The sequence below is a fragment of the Sinocyclocheilus grahami genome, unplaced genomic scaffold (assembly GCF_001515645.1).
Source record: "Sinocyclocheilus grahami isolate Dianchi unplaced genomic scaffold, SAMN03320097.WGS_v1.1 scaffold365.1, whole genome shotgun sequence".
NCBI lineage: Eukaryota > Metazoa > Chordata > Actinopteri > Cypriniformes > Cyprinidae > Sinocyclocheilus > Sinocyclocheilus grahami.
Window position 1 is genome coordinate 779,310 of NW_015505544.1, and position 19,380 is coordinate 798,689.

The window sequence follows — 19,380 nt, forward strand, 5'->3', positions numbered from 1 at the left end:
TGCTTCTGTTTTCCTCATTTGTAAGTCGCTTTGGATAAAAGCGTCTGCTAAATGACTAAATTAAATAAATAAGATAAATGGGATATTAGGAAAAGGATTAAGAGAAGGTATTAATCAAAGAATAGTAATGGAATATATAGTAGAAACAGGATTAAATAAACGAATTTGATAGTTAAATAAATAAATAAATAAAGCAATGGAATAGGGGAACACACAAGCTGGGTTTTTTGGCATGGGAACTGAACACGCAGCAGCCAGAAATACAGCTTGGGTGAGCCCGAAATAAAATTAACAATTAAAAAATAAATACATAAAATATGAATAGAGGCGGGACTATCATCCATGTATGATTAGAAACAGTTGGTGGCGATATGTGCCTATGGTGCGGAATTCGCCAAAAAATTCCAAAGAAGAAGAAGAAGATTCTCTGTGAGTGGGTGGTACTTAATGAACCGGGTGACCCAAGTCCAAACAGTCCACAGGAAGTCCCTCAGTTCAATGCGAACATAGACTAACATGTTGACTATCGACTTACTGGCCGTATGGAACTGTTTTCTCCCAGTATTTACCACAACAGCAGCATGGTTTTCCTTCTGACTGTACTAAAAGAAAGTAACGTGAGCTTAAATCTTTGCATTATACTGTATGGCAAACACATTACAACTGCTGCTCTTTGCTGACATAATTCACGGCAATGATTAAAAACCCAAAGACGAACACTGGCATACTGCGCGCTTTTTTAAAACAATTTTACAAAAACGTATTCGTTCAAAATGAAGAACAAAGAGAACTTCTTCACATGTCCCCCACTGCAGTCACGCATCCGATTCGCCCAATCCCCGATTGGATCTATCCAATCGAAAATCGTAACATTGAACAGCTCGAACATGGCTTGTTCTGATTGGCTGATCTGTTTGGCGCTCGTTGATTCTGCAGTGAGCGAAGTGGGTGGTGAATTCTGAGTATAAACGACAGACTGAGCGGGTTTGAATATTTGGAGAAACGGAAATATTACAAATTTACATATCTTTCAAATTTATTTCAGTTCGCTTACAGTCTGCCGCGGTTAAGAGAGAAGTAGACGTCTGGCCAAACAGATTGTAGAACTAAAGACGAATTAAGCGCCTGTCTTTTGTTTATCGAGGCTCGCCGGTATTGGTAACGCGGACGCGCGGAGCTGAAAGGACCCTCTGCCGCGAGCTAGCCGAGTTAGCTAGCTCAGTTAACCGATCATCTTCATTTAGGGACGGCGCTGACAGACTGACAGAAAAGTCGTTTGTTTGGATGTGGACAGATCTCTTCCTTCAGGTAGGCACTAGAAGAAGACAGTTGTCTGAGTGTTAGTGAAACCACGTTTACTTTCTGGTTAAGACAGCCCAGCTAACCAGTTAGCGACTAACTTTACATCGAAAGACTGCAAAGACAGCAGTCATGTTAGATTATAGACAGTTTACTAGTCATTTCATGTTATACCTTACTGTCGAGACTTAACGAAGTTTAAAGGATAATTCAACAGAAAAGCGAAAAATCTGTCATTTACAAACCCTCATGTTGTCCCAAACCTCTCTTTCTTCCGTGAAAGGAAACAAAGGGGATGAAAGAAATGACAGTCCCAGTCACCATTCGCTTTCACTGTATTGGAAAAGATGCATTAAACGTAAATGATGACTGACATTCTTCTTAACATCTCCTTTTGTGTCAAAAGAAAAAAAAAGAGTCAGGTTTCGAGAACCATGAGGTTGAGTAAATGACTATTCATTTTTGGTTGAATCTTTTTAGCATCTCAGTTGTCAACCTTTTATTAGTTCTTCAGTGTTTATTTCTTATTTGTCATTACACGACTTGCTGATTTTGTGAAGTAGTGCGAGTTAACACGAGTAAACGTGTTATAAGTTTTTGTTTCAGTTTTCAGTCAGGCGTCGTTTCAATGTGTGTGTTAGACCTGCAGGGGCGCCAATGAGCTCATACACCTGTCACAGCTACACCAGGGATAACATAAATCCCAGATTTGGGAATAAAAGTGTACCTAATGCAATCTCAGAACTTCATATTCTGGGTCATATAAAGTTTATTCGTGGGTCAAAAGGGGCATTCATTTTCCTTTACCTCTTATTTGTTCAGTTTTCTCATGTTACTACGTTGAGATTATGTGAATTTGTGGTGTTGCCGAGATGACTGGGAGAACTTGTAGGAGGAGAAACCTGTGAACTTACAAATGTCACTGTATCGCACTGTCTCGGCTGCTCTGTTACATATTCAGCCTACATATCCACAGCAATTTAGTTGGCTTTTACACTCTAGTAGTTCTCAGAGGAAAGTATTGTTGCTCTTTCATAGCTCGGATGACTTAAAGGAGCTCTCAGGTATGCTTCAAATTAGGAGAAGTTTCAAATGAAGAGAAATAAATTAGGAGACTAATAATACTATTGAACTATGAATGATTTGGTTCAGCATTACTTGGATAATTTCTGCTTGGAAGAATTTGATGAGAAATCTGGTTTGATTGAAAAGAAATAAATAAGAATATTATTTTTTTCACCTTGACTTAAGTTTGTTTTTCTGACCCCATTGATTTTTGTTCTTGTTCTAATCATGAACTCATTTCATTTTGATTAGGGTAAACGTACCTATTAAGCTCACGTACCCTTTAAGCACACTTCCATATTTGAGCTCAGATTATAAAAAGACAAAATAATGTATTATCATACTTGATGTCTTAACCAATTGATGTGTTTGTACCTACATACCTCCTGTAATTTCAAGTCAATCAGACCATTGCACACTGAGATATGAGTCTCCATGTGTTCACACTGTCTGGCAGCCATTTTTAAAGCTGTCTGAAGACCTTCACCAAAAGAGGAGCCCTTTAAATGTGCATTTTTTAGATGTTTAAGTCTTTATTTTGGGTAAGTTTCACTACTTACTGTAAAATTAAGAGATTAATGTTTAGACTTTTGCATATTATAACCTGGAACTTGGATGTGGGAAATAATTACAGTTCGATCCAAAAGATAGTTTTAGCAACATAGCGCAGATGCTACAGAACACAGTTAGCAGACTAGCTGTATAAGATTGTGTGCTACGCTAATATATAACTTCACAGGCATTACTGGCTTGTGCTTTTAAATCCATAATATTATAAATTGACAGTTTTTTGCTGGTCTGTGGTTTTACACTGCTGTAATTTTTAAAGATCTCATATTATTGTAAGGTGAGCTTAAAGGCAGGGTAAGCGATTTCTGGTAGCCAATGTTGATATTTGAAATCACCAAAACAAACACGCCCCTACCCCAAAAGGGTCTTGCCCCTATTTTGATAGCTCCGCCCCACATATACGTACGCAACCCAGGCAACGATTAGTTCTGTGAAACAAAGCAAAACCAATGTTACACCGTGTCTACATCGGACGTGAGCGGCGCAACAAATCCCCGACAGAAAACTGCTGCCGGGTTCTATTTATGACGTTCTGACACAAATTTCAAAGGGTTTTCAACGGTCGCTTGATCGCGTCCAGTGTAGGCAGACTTAAGCTGTTGTAGACAAGGTGTTACTCACCTATTGAAAAGAAACAAAGCAACCTCGGCGTCCAATCGCAGGCCTCCGCTCCTTGAGTTCTCTCCAGTGCTGGAAAGCTGATCCGATATTTACATGGGTCCTACTTCTTGCCTTATCGTTCCGCAGACGGTTTCCTCTTTTTTTTTTTTTTTTTTTTTTTAATCCACCATCTCTATCTTTCTGTCGCTCGGCTAATATCTGTCCCATGCACTGAAAGCTCTCTCCTCCACATCACGAGTAGACACGCCCCTTAGTGCTGAATGGCTACAAGTTTGTTTTGCTATTCGCCCGAATCAGTTTTCTAAAGTGTTTTTGAAAAATTACATACCCTTCCTTTAAAGGGTACACTACTATGAAAATCACACAGCTTCAGTGTGACATAAATAAGAAAAAGTGTAATTTCATAGATATTTTTAATAATAGTTGTTCATAATAAAATATGTATGAACTTAATACATGACCTAGATTATTTATTTTTCGAAATCTTGAAATTGTAATAAATATTACATGAAATTTATAAAAAATTGTTGCTGCTCCAGTTAAGCTCAGTGTGCTCTCTTTAAGCTCTTCCACATTGAACATCTATGTAAATACATCATAAACAGACTTTACAAATAAACTGATGGTTGTCACTTTAAATTAAGTTATTAGATTTTCTTTGGATTCTGTCAGCTCAAATCTACAGACTGGCTCTGACCTTTGGCAACTAGCATCAACTTCTCCAGACTGTAAATCTGTAGAAAATCGGGGCAAAAATTGTGTAATGTATTCCAGCCTTAAGAGACGATAGATAAGTTGACATCCATTTAATAAGAGGCTTCATAATGAGGCTAGTTTCTGTGTTCATCCCTATGAATGAAATTTTTATTGGTTTGTTTTATTAGATTTTTGAATATGTGTTACTTGTGAATATGTGTTGAATGTGGACTAGTATAGGGTTGTGACGGTGAGGAAATTTTCCCACCGGTTAATCGACGTGTGACAACACCGGTAATACCGGTATCACCGTGGGGGCGGGGCGTTCCCTCTTTTCCTCGCTTTTAAATAGCTTGTAAAAGCGCCGTGCGCATTTTATTTTCACTTTTGAATTAGGCAGTTCGGCGTCAGTTGCTTGAATGCAACAACAAAATACAACGTCAAACTCACTTTAGCCTATATATAAAACACAGAACTTTTATTAACAAAACAAATAAAAATACACCATGCTATAGGGCAAGCTATGCCTAATATAAAATAACAAATAACTTGTATAAAGTTTAATAGGTATACAAAACAAGTAAAAAAGAAAATAAGTAAATATGTATAATATATAACCAAATAAATAAGAACCGTAGAACGTTTATTAGCAAAACGAATGTCAAATAAAATAAATAAATGACAGTTTAAATAAAGGGTCGGTGACACGGTGGGCATAACACCTGTATCACTGTTATATGTTGATTTATGAATCTTTAGACATTTTCACTGAAAAACAAACATACTCGGGAAGAACCGCTTTTTTTTGCAGTGTTATCATAGGCATAGTAAAAGACAAAGTATTTTCCACAAATTAGGGCTGCCACTAACGACTATTTTTATTTCGATTAATCTATAGACTAATTTATCGATTAATCTAAACGATTAATTTCCCACAAAAAATAAACTATTTTAAAGAACATTTTATTAAACTTGCAACTTTGCCATTCAGTAGTGTATCATAAAAAAGTATAAATGTAAACAAGCCATTGACGAAATGTAAAACTAAAAGAGTAAAAATGTAAACAAACCTAATAAAAATGAAAATAATTACAAAAGTCTGAGAAAGTCAGCATTTTCTTAATGTCAATATATCCACATGTTCTGGAGTTCTGTTCAGTACAGCTGTGAGTACAGCTGTGAGTGCAACTACAAAGGAGAAAAAATGTTTAAATTAACCCCAACAGTTGGGTTTTCACATTAAATAAATGCAATGTTTAGAGTCCACTAGAATCAAGTATTCAAATTTTATTATTAAAAGTTATTATTATTAAAAATTAAGTATTAAAAGTAGAGCCCGACCGATATATCGTTTTGCCGATATTATCAGCCGATATGAGTCTGTTGCCGATATATCGGTATATGCCACCGATATGCCACTGATGAATTTTTTTTTTACAGAACATAGAACGCAGATAAAATGCTTGAAATGGTGTAATTACTTAGTTTGTCTCCATTGTACTCCATTGTTTGCTACTGGCGACCTGGATGAAACGCTTTAAAGCTTAAGTCTATGGAAAACCATTGAAACTTTGAACGGCCATATCTCCGTAACGGCGTGGTGAATCCGCACCAAATTCGGGGGATCCCTTCAGCTCGAGGAACCCTCTCGAACACGAATCGAGTGTACGTCTAGAGGCCCGCTTTCGAATGAGACCACCCCAGGGGTTCGGGAATTATGGGTGGTTAAATTTGCGGTCCAGCGCTGACCGATCTAGCGATCCTGGGGGGCTACCGACGCGTGGAGGGTGGCGTTCGAGAGGGGATCCGCTGAAATTGGTGGAGATTCGCTCGCGCGTTCGCGAGATAGTGACACCAGTCAACACTTTTACTTCAGTAAGGACTTGTTTAGGCAGCAGCATTCAAGCGTTGTCTTATTCAACCGTAAGTGCCCTGCGAAGTGGACTTCACATGAAATTCACTCATTTTGGATAATAAAGTTTATTGTTAAATTGTTAAATGCCCTGCCTCCATTACGTATCTCGGTCACATCATTATAAGTGTTTGATCACCACATTTGAGTAATCATTGCAAACATTTTTTATGTATATATATATTCTGTTAATGTATATACTGTATTCTATATAAAGTACCAGTCAAATGTGTGGACACGAATGGGAAAGTGTCCAAACTTTTGACTGGTACTGTACTAAAATATACACAAAGAATATCGGCCGATATTACTCCCTGGTATCAGTATTGGCCCCAAAAAACCCATATCGGCCGGGCTCTAATTAAAAGTACTCTTAGAAATGTGTAAACAACAGATTTAAACAGACATCTCCAGCATGATGAAAAAAATGAACAGAGGACTTCAGTAGTAAAACTCCAAATGAAATCCAAATTTCTATGAAATCCTTTTTTAAAGCAAAAGTAAAGTGCAACATGGAGTGCAAGGAGCAAGTGTCCATCTCATAGTCCAAATCACTGAAATCAAAGTTCAGTATTATAGTGTAAGAATGACAACATGACCACGTGTTCTGGTCTACTAATGATAAAAGATTATTATTAATAATTCATTTTTGTAATAGTTGTAGGCTAAGTGAACAATAACCTTTAAATTTACTTAAAATACATATATAATAGCAATGAGGCAATAATAATTAGTTCAAATATTAGTTTGTCTCCATTGTACTCCATTGTTTGCTACTGGCGACCTGGATGAAACGCTTTAAAGCTTAAGTCTATGGAAAACCATTGAAACTTTGAACGGCCATATCTCCGTAACGGCGTGGTGAATCCGCACCAAATTCGGGGGATCCCTTCAGCTCGAGGAACCCTCTCGAACACGAATCGAGTGTACGTCTAGAGGCCCGCTTTCGAATGAGACCACCCCAGGGGTTCGGGAATTATGGGTGGTTAAATTTGCGGTCCAGCGCTGACCGATCTAGCGATCCTGGGGGGCTACCGACGCGTGGAGGGTGGCGTTCGAGAGGGGATCCGCTGAAATTGGTGGAGATTCGCTCGCGCGTTCGCGAGATAGTGACACCAGTCAACACTTTTACTTCAGTAAGGACTTGTTTAGGCAGCAGCATTCAAGCGTTGTCTTATTCAACCGTAAGTGCCCTGCGAAGTGGACTTCACATGAAATTCACTCATTTTGGATAATAAAGTTTATTGTTAAATTGTTAAATGCCCTGCCTCCATTACGTATCTCGGTCACATCATTATAAGTGTTTGATCACCACATTTGAGTAATCATTGCAAACATTTTTTATGTATATATATATTCTGTTAATGTATATACTGTATTCTATATAAAGTACCAGTCAAATGTGTGGACACGAATGGGAAAGTGTCCAAACTTTTGACTGGTACTGTACTAAAATATACACAAAGAATATCGGCCGATATTACTCCCTGGTATCAGTATTGGCCCCAAAAAACCCATATCGGCCGGGCTCTAATTAAAAGTACTCTTAGAAATGTGTAAACAACAGATTTAAACAGACATCTCCAGCATGATGAAAAAAATGAACAGAGGACTTCAGTAGTAAAACTCCAAATGAAATCCAAATTTCTATGAAATCCTTTTTTAAAGCAAAAGTAAAGTGCAACATGGAGTGCAAGGAGCAAGTGTCCATCTCATAGTCCAAATCACTGAAATCAAAGTTCAGTATTATAGTGTAAGAATGACAACATGACCACGTGTTCTGGTCTACTAATGATAAAAGATTATTATTAATAATTCATTTTTGTAATAGTTGTAGGCTAAGTGAACAATAACCTTTAAATTTACTTAAAATACATATATAATAGCAATGAGGCAATAATAATTAGTTCAAATAAAGTATCAAAAGCAAGAAATCATATGGTTTTATTGAACAAAACTGTTAAAATACTTTATTATAATGTAATAGAGCCACTGATCTATATATATACAATGATATAATATAATCTCTATTATAGATCAGTGAATAGAGGAATAGAGCTGTACGCATTATAACAAAGGCCTGATGATTGTTTTTACACATTACTGTGCGATCTAATACCTGTTTAATATTTTAATATTGTAATTTAATTAAAATGTCCACTTAATCTTTAATATTTGGCCATTTCTTTAGGACAGAAATGCTATAGCCACTGTAATTAAATGAATGTAAACTCAGAGTGAGGGTTTGAGCTTTTATTTTAAAACTGCAAGATGATGTATTCTCTTGTGTTTGCAGGGATTTATAAATGATTTATCTTACAAATCTGATGAAATGGCGTTCCCAGATGAACGTTATAATAAGCCCAAACTCACAACATGCACACATGGAGTTTGAGCCGCTCCACACCTTTAAATGATAACAGTTCCTGTGGAACAGATGTGAGACACACGTACGTAACCTACACGCCTATAACTGCATCGCATATAATTATTTAATTAAATCGTAGCGTTTGTGAATTCACAGTTATGCTTAATTATTGATTATCACTGAATCTAGGGCTGGACGATATGGCCCAAATTTATATCACGATATATTTCTTAATTTCAGTCGATACGATATAATTCCGATATCGATATGAACACTATTAAAAAAGCCTCATAAAAACGGCCAAGAACGGCCACAACAGATGTCTGTACCTACAAACTTATGAAAAATTAATTTGCCAACTCTATGAAACCTACTCCTATAAAACTATATAATATTTTAGGGAAAAAAAATGGCGCAAACAAATAAATGTTCACCTTTGATTGGTATTTAGCCTTCATACAAACAAGAAATGTGAAATCACTGTCAAATAAATCTCAGACTCTCCTTATTAATATTAATATTTTTTTTACTTCAAACTATAGGATAACATACCAGTCAAAAGTTTTTGAACGGTAAGATTTAATGTTTTTTTTTTAAAGAATTCTCTTCTGCTCACCAAGCCTGCATTTATTTGATCCAAAATCGGGGGATCCCTTCAGCTCGAGGAACCCTCTCGAACACGAATCGAGTGTACGTCTAGAGGCCCGCTTTCGAATGAGACCACCCCAGGGGTTCGGGAATTATGGGTGGTTAAATTTGCGGTCCAGCGCTGACCGATCTAGCGATCCTGGGGGGCTACCGACGCGTGGAGGGTGGCGTTCGAGAGGGGATCCGCTGAAATTGGTGGAGATTCGCTCGCGCGTTCGCGAGATAGTGACACCAGTCAACACTTTTACTTCAGTAAGGACTTGTTTAGGCAGCAGCATTCAAGCGTTGTCTTATTCAACCGTAAGTGCCCTGCGAAGTGGACTTCACATGAAATTCACTCATTTTGGATAATAAAGTTTATTGTTAAATTGTTAAATGCCCTGCCTCCATTACGTATCTCGGTCACATCATTATAAGTGTTTGATCACCACATTTGAGTAATCATTGCAAACATTTTTTATGTATATATATATTCTGTTAATGTATATACTGTATTCTATATAAAGTACCAGTCAAATGTGTGGACACGAATGGGAAAGTGTCCAAACTTTTGACTGGTACTGTACTAAAATATACACAAAGAATATCGGCCGATATTACTCCCTGGTATCAGTATTGGCCCCAAAAAACCCATATCGGCCGGGCTCTAATTAAAAGTACTCTTAGAAATGTGTAAACAACAGATTTAAACAGACATCTCCAGCATGATGAAAAAAATGAACAGAGGACTTCAGTAGTAAAACTCCAAATGAAATCCAAATTTCTATGAAATCCTTTTTTAAAGCAAAAGTAAAGTGCAACATGGAGTGCAAGGAGCAAGTGTCCATCTCATAGTCCAAATCACTGAAATCAAAGTTCAGTATTATAGTGTAAGAATGACAACATGACCACGTGTTCTGGTCTACTAATGATAAAAGATTATTATTAATAATTCATTTTTGTAATAGTTGTAGGCTAAGTGAACAATAACCTTTAAATTTACTTAAAATACATATATAATAGCAATGAGGCAATAATAATTAGTTCAAATAAAGTATCAAAAGCAAGAAATCATATGGTTTTATTGAACAAAACTGTTAAAATACTTTATTATAATGTAATAGAGCCACTGATCTATATATATACAATGATATAATATAATCTCTATTATAGATCAGTGAATAGAGCTAATGTGCAGTACGCATTATAACAAAGGCCTGATGATTGTTTTTACACATTACTGTGCGATCTAATACCTGTTTAATATTGGCCAAGCATAATTTAATTAAAATGTCCACTTAATCTTTAATATTTGGCCATTTCTTTAGGACAGAAATGCTATAGCCACTGTAATTAAATGAATGTAAACTCAGAGTGAGGGTTTGAGCTTTTATTTTAAAACTGCAAGATGATGTATTCTCTTGTGTTTGCAGGGATTTATAAATGATTTATCTTACAAATCTGATGAAATGGCGTTCCCAGATGAACGTTATAATAAGCCCAAACTCACAACATGCACACATGGAGTTTGAGCCGCTCCACACCTTTAAATGATAACAGTTCCTGTGGAACAGATGTGAGACACACGTACGTAACCTACACGCCTATAACTGCATCGCATATAATTATTTAATTAAATCGTAGCGTTTGTGAATTCACAGTTATGCTTAATTATTGATTATCACTGAATCTAGGGCTGGACGATATGGCCCAAATTTATATCACGATATATTTCTTAATTTCAGTCGATACGATATAATTCCGATATCGATATGAACACTATTAAAAAAGCCTCATAAAAACGGCCAAGAACGGCCACAACAGATGTCTGTACCTACAAACTTATGAAAAATTAATTTGCCAACTCTATGAAACCTACTCCTATAAAACTATATAATATTTTAGGGAAAAAAAATGGCGCAAACAAATAAATGTTCACCTTTGATTGGTATTTAGCCTTCATACAAACAAGAAATGTGAAATCACTGTCAAATAAATCTCAGACTCTCCTTATTAATATTAATATTTTTTTTACTTCAAACTATAGGATAACATACCAGTCAAAAGTTTTTGAACGGTAAGATTTAATGTTTTTTTTTTAAAGAATTCTCTTCTGCTCACCAAGCCTGCATTTATTTGATCCAAAATGCAGCAAAAACAGTAACATTTTGAAATATTTTTACTATTTAAAATAATTGTTTTCTATTTGAAAATATAATTTATTCCTGTGATTTCAAAGCAGAGCTTTAGCATCATTACTCCAGTCAAGTGTATAATGTTACAAAAGCTTTTTATTTCAGATAAATGCTGATCTTTGGATCTTTCTATTCATCAAAGAATCCTGAAAAAATTTACTCAACTGTTTTAAATATTGATAATCAGCAAATCAGCATATTAAAATGATTGCTGAAGGATCATGTGACACTGAAGACTTTGATTGGCCTAATGATGCTGAAAATTTAGCTTTGATCACATGAATAAATTACATTTTAAAATATATTCAAATAGAAAGCAGTTATTTTAAATAGTAAAAATATTTAAAAATGTTACTGCTTTTGGTGCATTTTGGATCAAATAAATGCAGGCTTGGTGAGCAGAAGAGAATTATTTAAGAAACATTAAAAATCTTGCAGTTCAAAAACCTTTGATTATTTTTATAGATGAAACATGCATTAACCAGGATAACGAGTATGAAACATGCTCCGAGTTGCTTCAGAAAACAAAAAAATAGAGCAACAACAAAAGCATGTTGCTGGAAATGGGTTTATTATTGAAAATGCAAACTGATTGTCTGCCAGCAGGAGGCGCTGTGAGAGCGGTGGAACTAACGGGTTTCTCCAGTAATGGCTGGGAAACAAAGCAGCTCCGCTCATGAACGGTACTTTATCAGATAAAAATGCCATCTAAACTATTCTGAAGACAGTCGGTTCCCTTCAGAGATACATTCATATAAAACACCCGCGACGCGTTTTGATTTTGAAACGTGCAGTGCTCATGTTTATTCAACGAAGTCAAACGCCACAAATAAATCAATGTATGGGAAACACTGGTAATGAATATCGAAATATCGGAAATGTGTTTAAAAATCATATCACCGTTATTGAAAAAAATTATATCGCGATGCATATTGATATTGAATTATTGTCCAGCCCTAACTGAATCCTTGGAAAACAGTCTAATAATGTGTTTTATGGATTCTCGTCCGTGAAATGCGCCACTTCCGGTATTTTCCCGGTTAGTCGATGCAGGCAAAATGAAGTCGAGTATTTTTTTTAAATCGAATAGTCTAATAGAATCAACGAATCGCGACAGCCCTACCACAAATAAATACATATTTAATAAAAATCTAATTGAAAAGGAAGTAAACTGTAACCAACAGAGCATCCAGTATTCTGGGAAGTTTGTGTGCATTGGGAATCATGTTTTTTCAAATAAAGCGAGGGTAACACTCATATTGCATACAGCACACAGTGAAAATTACATGAATATTACAGTGGGTAGATGCATAAAGCGCAGCATAATTTGAAATCACGAATTTAATGTTTAAAGCATTCAATTTGCACGGACCGAAAGTCACGCAAAGTACACGCATATTTCATGCAGGTCACATGTACACTTCACAAGATCTCACAACTGGATTCGACTAAGTTTGCAAGGTTTGTGAAATTAAATTTTCATTAGCAATTCAAAGATTTGTTTAAATGATGTAGATGCATATTTGCTGAATGCTGACGGCAAACGAGAAAGTATTATAATGTTTGCCTTTCTATTATTAATAATATAAAAGCAATCGTTTCTAATACTTTTTGTATACATTTTAATTCCTTTGTTTAACAGTTCTTTCTGATTATTAGACGGACTTCTATCCGTATTAGACAGAACTGTTAACGACGACAGCGAACAAGAGGGAGAATGCGAGCACTGTGTGCTCAGGTGCTGCCGCTGGGCCGCTTTCAAAATAAAAGTCCCGCCTTGAACGCATCGGCCGTATCGACAGAAAAACTTATCGGCCGATGCCGATATTTGAAAAATGCCAAATTGTCGACCACTACTTTTAAGCTATCTGGCAAGAGAATTAATCAGTCACTTAATGCATATGAAAACTGTGAGATTTAACTGGTATTCATATACTACAACTTTCTGTTTTAAAAGCGGAAAAAATCAAAACCACTTAACCTCCATGTTCAGGGCTCAACGCTAAGGATTTTTTTCTAAGGATTTATTACTTGCCCTGCCAACATTTTCACAGGCTCTGCCACAAAAAAATAAATAAAATGGTTGCCTTTGTCATTGTTTATGATCTATGTTATCTTGTATTCTAACAAATAAGCTTGTGACACTAATATTTTAGATGCCAATTAAATTTTACAATTCTCGATTTCAATTTAGATACAACAGCAAAAACTACTAGCCTGACAAATATAAAGTTCAATCATTATGAAAGATAAGTGAACAGTCAGTAAATAAGAACAAATTACAAACAATAGCACGACTGAATAGAACAAAGATACAAATGAAATGATGCTTTAGGATGGGGGTCGGCAACCTTTTTGACATGATGTGCCATTTATTTTTTTTTCTTGGCACAAGGGAGCAAAAAAACATTAAACATTAAATTAGTGATCAAAGCGTCTTTCCAAACAGTTTTTAAGAGAACATTGACATTTATGTTATGTTTACCAATGGAACAATATAAAAATAATGTTTGTTTTTTTTAAATAATGTTTTTGCTATAAGCTGTATTTTTTTGTATTTCATACAAAAAAATTTAAATAAATAATTCCTGAGAACAAAAAAATAGAGCAGCAAGTGTATAGAACACCCATATTATTGGACTGATGATCTAATATATAATCAAGTATTATAATAATAATAATTCATAATAATTCATAATTTATGCATTTAGCAGACACTTTTTATCCAAAAGAGCATTGCGCTTCTAACGCAATGCTCTACCACTGAGCCACAGAAACATAAATCATAAATGATCTAATGCTGCTTTTCACATGTGATAAACTAGAGATGCACCGATCGATCGGCCAGGGATGGGAATTGGCCGAATTTCCTCATGATTGGCCCGGATCGGTGACCGGCCAGTCAGTCTCACTTTTTCCGATTCCGAGCCGATCCGTTTTGTTACAAGCGGCACAGGCAATAACGTCAGCTGCGCATTCTCGCTCTCTTCTCTCCGATGACCTATTCTCTCTCTCTCACACACACGTCTCATTCGCTCCGGTTTAATAGTGCTTGTATTGTGCATTATTTTAGTCATTCCTGCAGGTTTCGTGCTTGCACCAAAAGCGCGCGCACCATCACCAACAAGCCGCGCTCAGACTCAAACAGCTTGTGAGCCACAAATGCCAAAATGAGTGGCTAACTTATGGGATGATATTAGGCTCAAAAGGATTAATAGATGCACGCACAATTATCCATGTACTGCATACATTTTATACATGTATCTTACAAACCACAAACAAATACCTTTCAATTTGAGTCTGTGTCACGCGTGCATTAATTGACGTCTAGTTCGAGTCGATCTTGTTCGGTTCATTTGGATTTTGAGACTTCATTTTCGCAGTTTACAGCATTTCACGTCCCCCCCCACACACAACTACCAATGAACAAGGCCCAGTGCAATTCATTAAGGTGTACACGATTTGAAAAATTCGCAAATGTGCGTCACTACACTGAAACAAATGCTTTTCAACCGGTTTCTGCAGAGTGAATAATTACATTAATGTGCAGCATTTTTTTCAAATAGAGACATATTTGTGAATACAAATGTTATAGTTTGTATTAAAGTATCATAATTTGTGCACGTAGCGATTAAAATGTGCATTTGTGGATCAGGCGAGGCACGTGTATTCATTCACGTCTCTTCTGAGTCTATTCTATTTGATTCATTTGAATTTTGAGACTTTCGTTCCGCCATTTTAGCCTTGCCCAATCCACACACACACACAGCTCGCGATCCACGCGCAGCTGAGCCTAAGAAAATCAGCGACCACTAGATGGCACTAGCCCCAGTCACGTGCACATTCCATTGAGTACAGTTTTATGAATGTTACATTGTTTTCTTTGTTTCTTTTTGTTTTGGCTATTCTCCTCTGCCCGTAGAAATATAAGATGTTTTATTGAACTTGTTCTAGCGTAACTTGTCTTAAGACACAGAATAGCTTATATTAATTTTGCCAAACAAGAACTTTGTGACGGTCCCTTGGTTTTTTGTTCTCTGTAATTCAACGGCACGTTGTCAGTTATTCCTTCCTTGTAGTATTATTATTATTATTATTAAAAGGGCTATTATAGTCGCTCATTTAAGCCATCAGTAATCACATATTTATATTTAATTAAATTATTAAATTAACTTAAACTAAACTATAGCTACTAAACGAGCGTTTTATAGGCTATAGCCTATTCGCATAAATGGCTAGAACATATTTTATATAGGCTACTTATTACTAAACTGTTTTCTGAGTCAGTGTCGGCTGCAAAGATGAAGTTGACTGATGAATGACTTTATTCTCGATATTTAATTTTTATTCTCAATATTTTATTTCAATTTTTCTGGATATTTAATGAGTTTAATCTCGCATTATAAGCTAATGACTTTATTCTGGAGATTTTTTTTTTTTTATTGTTTGGCCCTATAATCGTCTTCCTTACTCTCTCATTTGGCACGAATCCAAATGTTTCCATATTCACAATGTTGGCTATTTGAATTTGAATGCTACAGACTATTATTTATTAGGCCTATGTAAACCAGGCTTTGTACTTATCCCGCTTTCCAAATTTTTTTTTTAAAATATCATGGTCTTCACATGAAAAATCGTCCTCTTCACATGAGCAAATAGGCTATGTGCTTGGCCCGAGCTCACGCTGAACGGCACGGATTGTACCATGGGCTGTTTTAATTAATCAGTGTTTCTAGATTCTATAGTGTATCTATATGTTTGGTTGACTGTATTTTATTCTGATAATGAAAAGGCTACAGCGTATGCAATGCTGTAGGACTATATGAAAGGTGCATTTCTTTCATACTGCAGTGCTGAGATGGCTAATCAGCATCGTCTACTTCATCTTTGTGTAATAATAATAATAATAATAGTAGTGCTGGGCGGTATACCGAATACCGGTGTTTATTTTTGTTATATGAAATTTTTAAATACTGCAATACCGGTGTATGTCGTTTAAACAATGTTCAGAATGCGACACTGATTGAAAGGGGTCCCTTTTCACTGTTGCACTGTGTTGAGGGAACAGCTGAATGTGTTAAGCGTGAAAGTTCCAAAACTGAAGCTGTAGAACTAATAGAACGTGATGACACAGAAGAACTAATCCACAATATCCACATTGACCGCCACAAATATCCACCGCTCCCTGCCATCAGCTCCCGCGTCTCACACACGAGCGTGACTTTAGCACTAGATTTAGCAACTTTCAGGCCCTTTTAGCTGCTTTTTTTTCCATAGAATACTCATACTGACGTTTGTGGATAAACCTTAGCTATGGTTCAGTTGGAAGATTTCGCCAGTGCTGTCCCGCGAACGCGAAGTCTGACTTTCCCGGAGAAGTGTCACCTCTCTCTGCGTCTGTTCTGTGCAGTGAGCGGCAGAGAAGCAGCACATTCAGTTGGCCGCACCGCAGCCGACTCGTCAATAAATGAGTACAAAACAGCATTTCCTAGCACCTGTTGCTTACTGATTGTTTGGGATTATAAATATGAGTGTAGTTCGTCTGTTAATATCACATGCACTTTTTTTGTTTGTTGTTTTTTTTAGTTTGTTACTCAGATGCAGGCAGGGCGCTGCATGAGACAAAAAAGTAATAAAGCCAAAACAACCGCATTGCCGCTCTTTAGTGTAGATGCATGTTGATTTTATCAGACGATGCTGCTATTTATAAATGAGAGTGACTCCTGGTTAACATGTATTAAAAGGGGTCGTGTTTAGTCACTATTTAGTGTGGTATTTTTTGACAATATTCACTCATCATGAAAGTAAAATGGGGCATTCTAAGTCAATATAATATAAAATATGGTTAACACCCAGTCATGCATGGAAAAAAAAAATACCGTCATGTACCGTGAAACCGGTATAATTTTGAAAAATACCGCCCAGCACTAAATAATAACCTACAACGAAGGAATAACGGACAACGTGCCGTTGAATTACAGAAAGAAAGAAAAAAAACAAGGTACCGTCACAAAGTTCTTGTTTGGCAAAATTAATTTAAGCTATTCTGTGTCTTAAGACAAGTTACGTTAGAACAAGTTCAATAAAACATCTTGTATTTCTACGGCAGAGGAGAATAACCAAACCAAAAAGAAACAAAGAAAACACAATGTAATGTTTATAAAACTGTACACAATGGAATGCACGCATGTAAGTGGGGCTAGTGCCATCTACTGGTCGCTGATTTTCTTTGGCTCAGCTGTGAATGTGGTGATCAAACACTTATAATGACGTGACGGAGATATGTAATGGAGGCAGGGCATTTAACAATTTAACAAACTTTATTATCCAAAATTAGTCTGACATCAGTGCACTGAACAGTAAAGTTGAAGTTTATTCAACTTTAATTCAATTCAATTCCATTCAACTTTATTCCGTTGAAGTTTATTTCACTTCGGAACATTCATTCAAGGATTTGGGCTACTGTCTTCACACACAGACTAAACTTACTAGAGAAGTGTGACATAATATACCTCTGTAAATAAATACAATATAAATTCACATCTCGCGCATTTTAATGCCCTTTGATTGTAACGTGTACGGTCCCTTGGAACTGGAATCATAGCGGAATTTCATGTGAAGTCCACTTCGCAGGGCACTTGCGGTCGAATAAGACCACGCTTGAATGCTGCTGCCTGAACAAGAGACCTCCTTACTGAAGTGAAAGTGTTGACTGGTGTCACTATCTCGCGAACGCGCCTGCGGATCTCCACCAAATTCGGGGGATCCCTTCAGCTCGAGGAGCTCGCTCAAATGCCCTCCGCGTGTCGGTAGCCCCCCATCGACGCGAGGGTGGTCTAATTCGAAAGCGGGCCTCTAGACCAGTGGTCTTCACTATTTTTTTCATGGGAGCCACACTGATAGGGCAAAGTCAGTCGGAGAGACACTTTTACCGCAAAGTATCAAAGGTTACATCCAGTCATAAATGGCATGTCTTATTAATCAATCTGTCATATGCAATGCAATGCAATACAAAAGGGGCTATCATTCTTTATCATTTACCAGTCAAATTTGTAACTGAGACCAGATTATTTATAAAAAAAAAAAAAAAAAGCAGGATTACCTTAATGCTGGAAAGACCTCAAGTATTTGTTTATAATAGCCCGTCATGTATCTAACCATCCAAGTGCACATTCGGCGTTAAGAGCTGTTAAGATTAAAACTGGCAACTCCGCAGTGAGTCAGTGTCATGGACGTAGGACAGAGCAAGTGTAAATATCTTTTCTAGTCTATATTTCCATCTTGTAATGCTGCTGTTTTAGGTATTTTTAAAAATATATATAAATGATTTGTAATAGAGCAGACACTGTCTGGCCGTGTTTACACCGGATGCGACAGTTGTCGTGCGCCCTGTTGAGCTAAAAGTCTGTCTACACGTGACGCGACAAAGCGACAGTTGCAAATCATTTGATTGTAGTGTCGGGACAGTTCGTCATAAATAGAACGAGGCATCAGTTTACTGATGGGGATCGTGTCGCATCGCATGGCGCCCGTGCCGCATCCAGTGTAGACAACATCACTGGGTTCTATTGCCTTTTGTCAGATCACGCCACTCGCGTCCGGTGTAGACATGGTGTGAGTTTTTTTTAAAGGGTTATGTTATAGCCCTGCTTGTTTTTAATGTTTTTATGAAATATCTGTATTGACTGCATGATCATATCATCGTATTATTTACTGCCAGGGGAGCCACAAATTAAAGCTTGGAGAGAGCCGCATGAGTCCCGCGAGCCACGCAATGAGTAACACTGCTCTAGACGTACACTCAATTCGCGTTCGAGAGGGTTCCTCGAGCTGAAGGGATCCCCTGAATTTGGTGCGGATTTGCCGCGCCGTTACGGAGATGGACGTTCAAAGTTTCAGTGGTTTTCCATAGATATAAGCTTTAAAGCGTTTCATCCATGTCGCCAAAAGCAACCAATAGAGCACGCTTTGCTGGACAAACTAAGTAATTACACCATTTCAAGCATTTTATCTGCGTTATATGTTCT

The 19,380-nt window shown here is 36.8% G+C and overlaps 1 protein-coding gene across 2 annotated transcripts in view; it reads left to right on the forward strand.

Moving 5' to 3' along the window:
- The first annotated feature begins 951 nt into the window (after positions 1 to 951).
- The window catches only part of LOC107549206 (histone-lysine N-methyltransferase EZH2), a 45,070-nt gene continuing 26,641 nt past the window's right edge, over positions 952 to 19,380 (forward strand). For both annotated transcript variants that reach the window (XM_016230206.1, XM_016230207.1), the window contains exon 1: positions 952 to 1,308. The gene's annotated coding sequence lies outside the window, so the exon portion shown is untranslated. The remainder of the gene's footprint in view (positions 1,309 to 19,380) is intronic.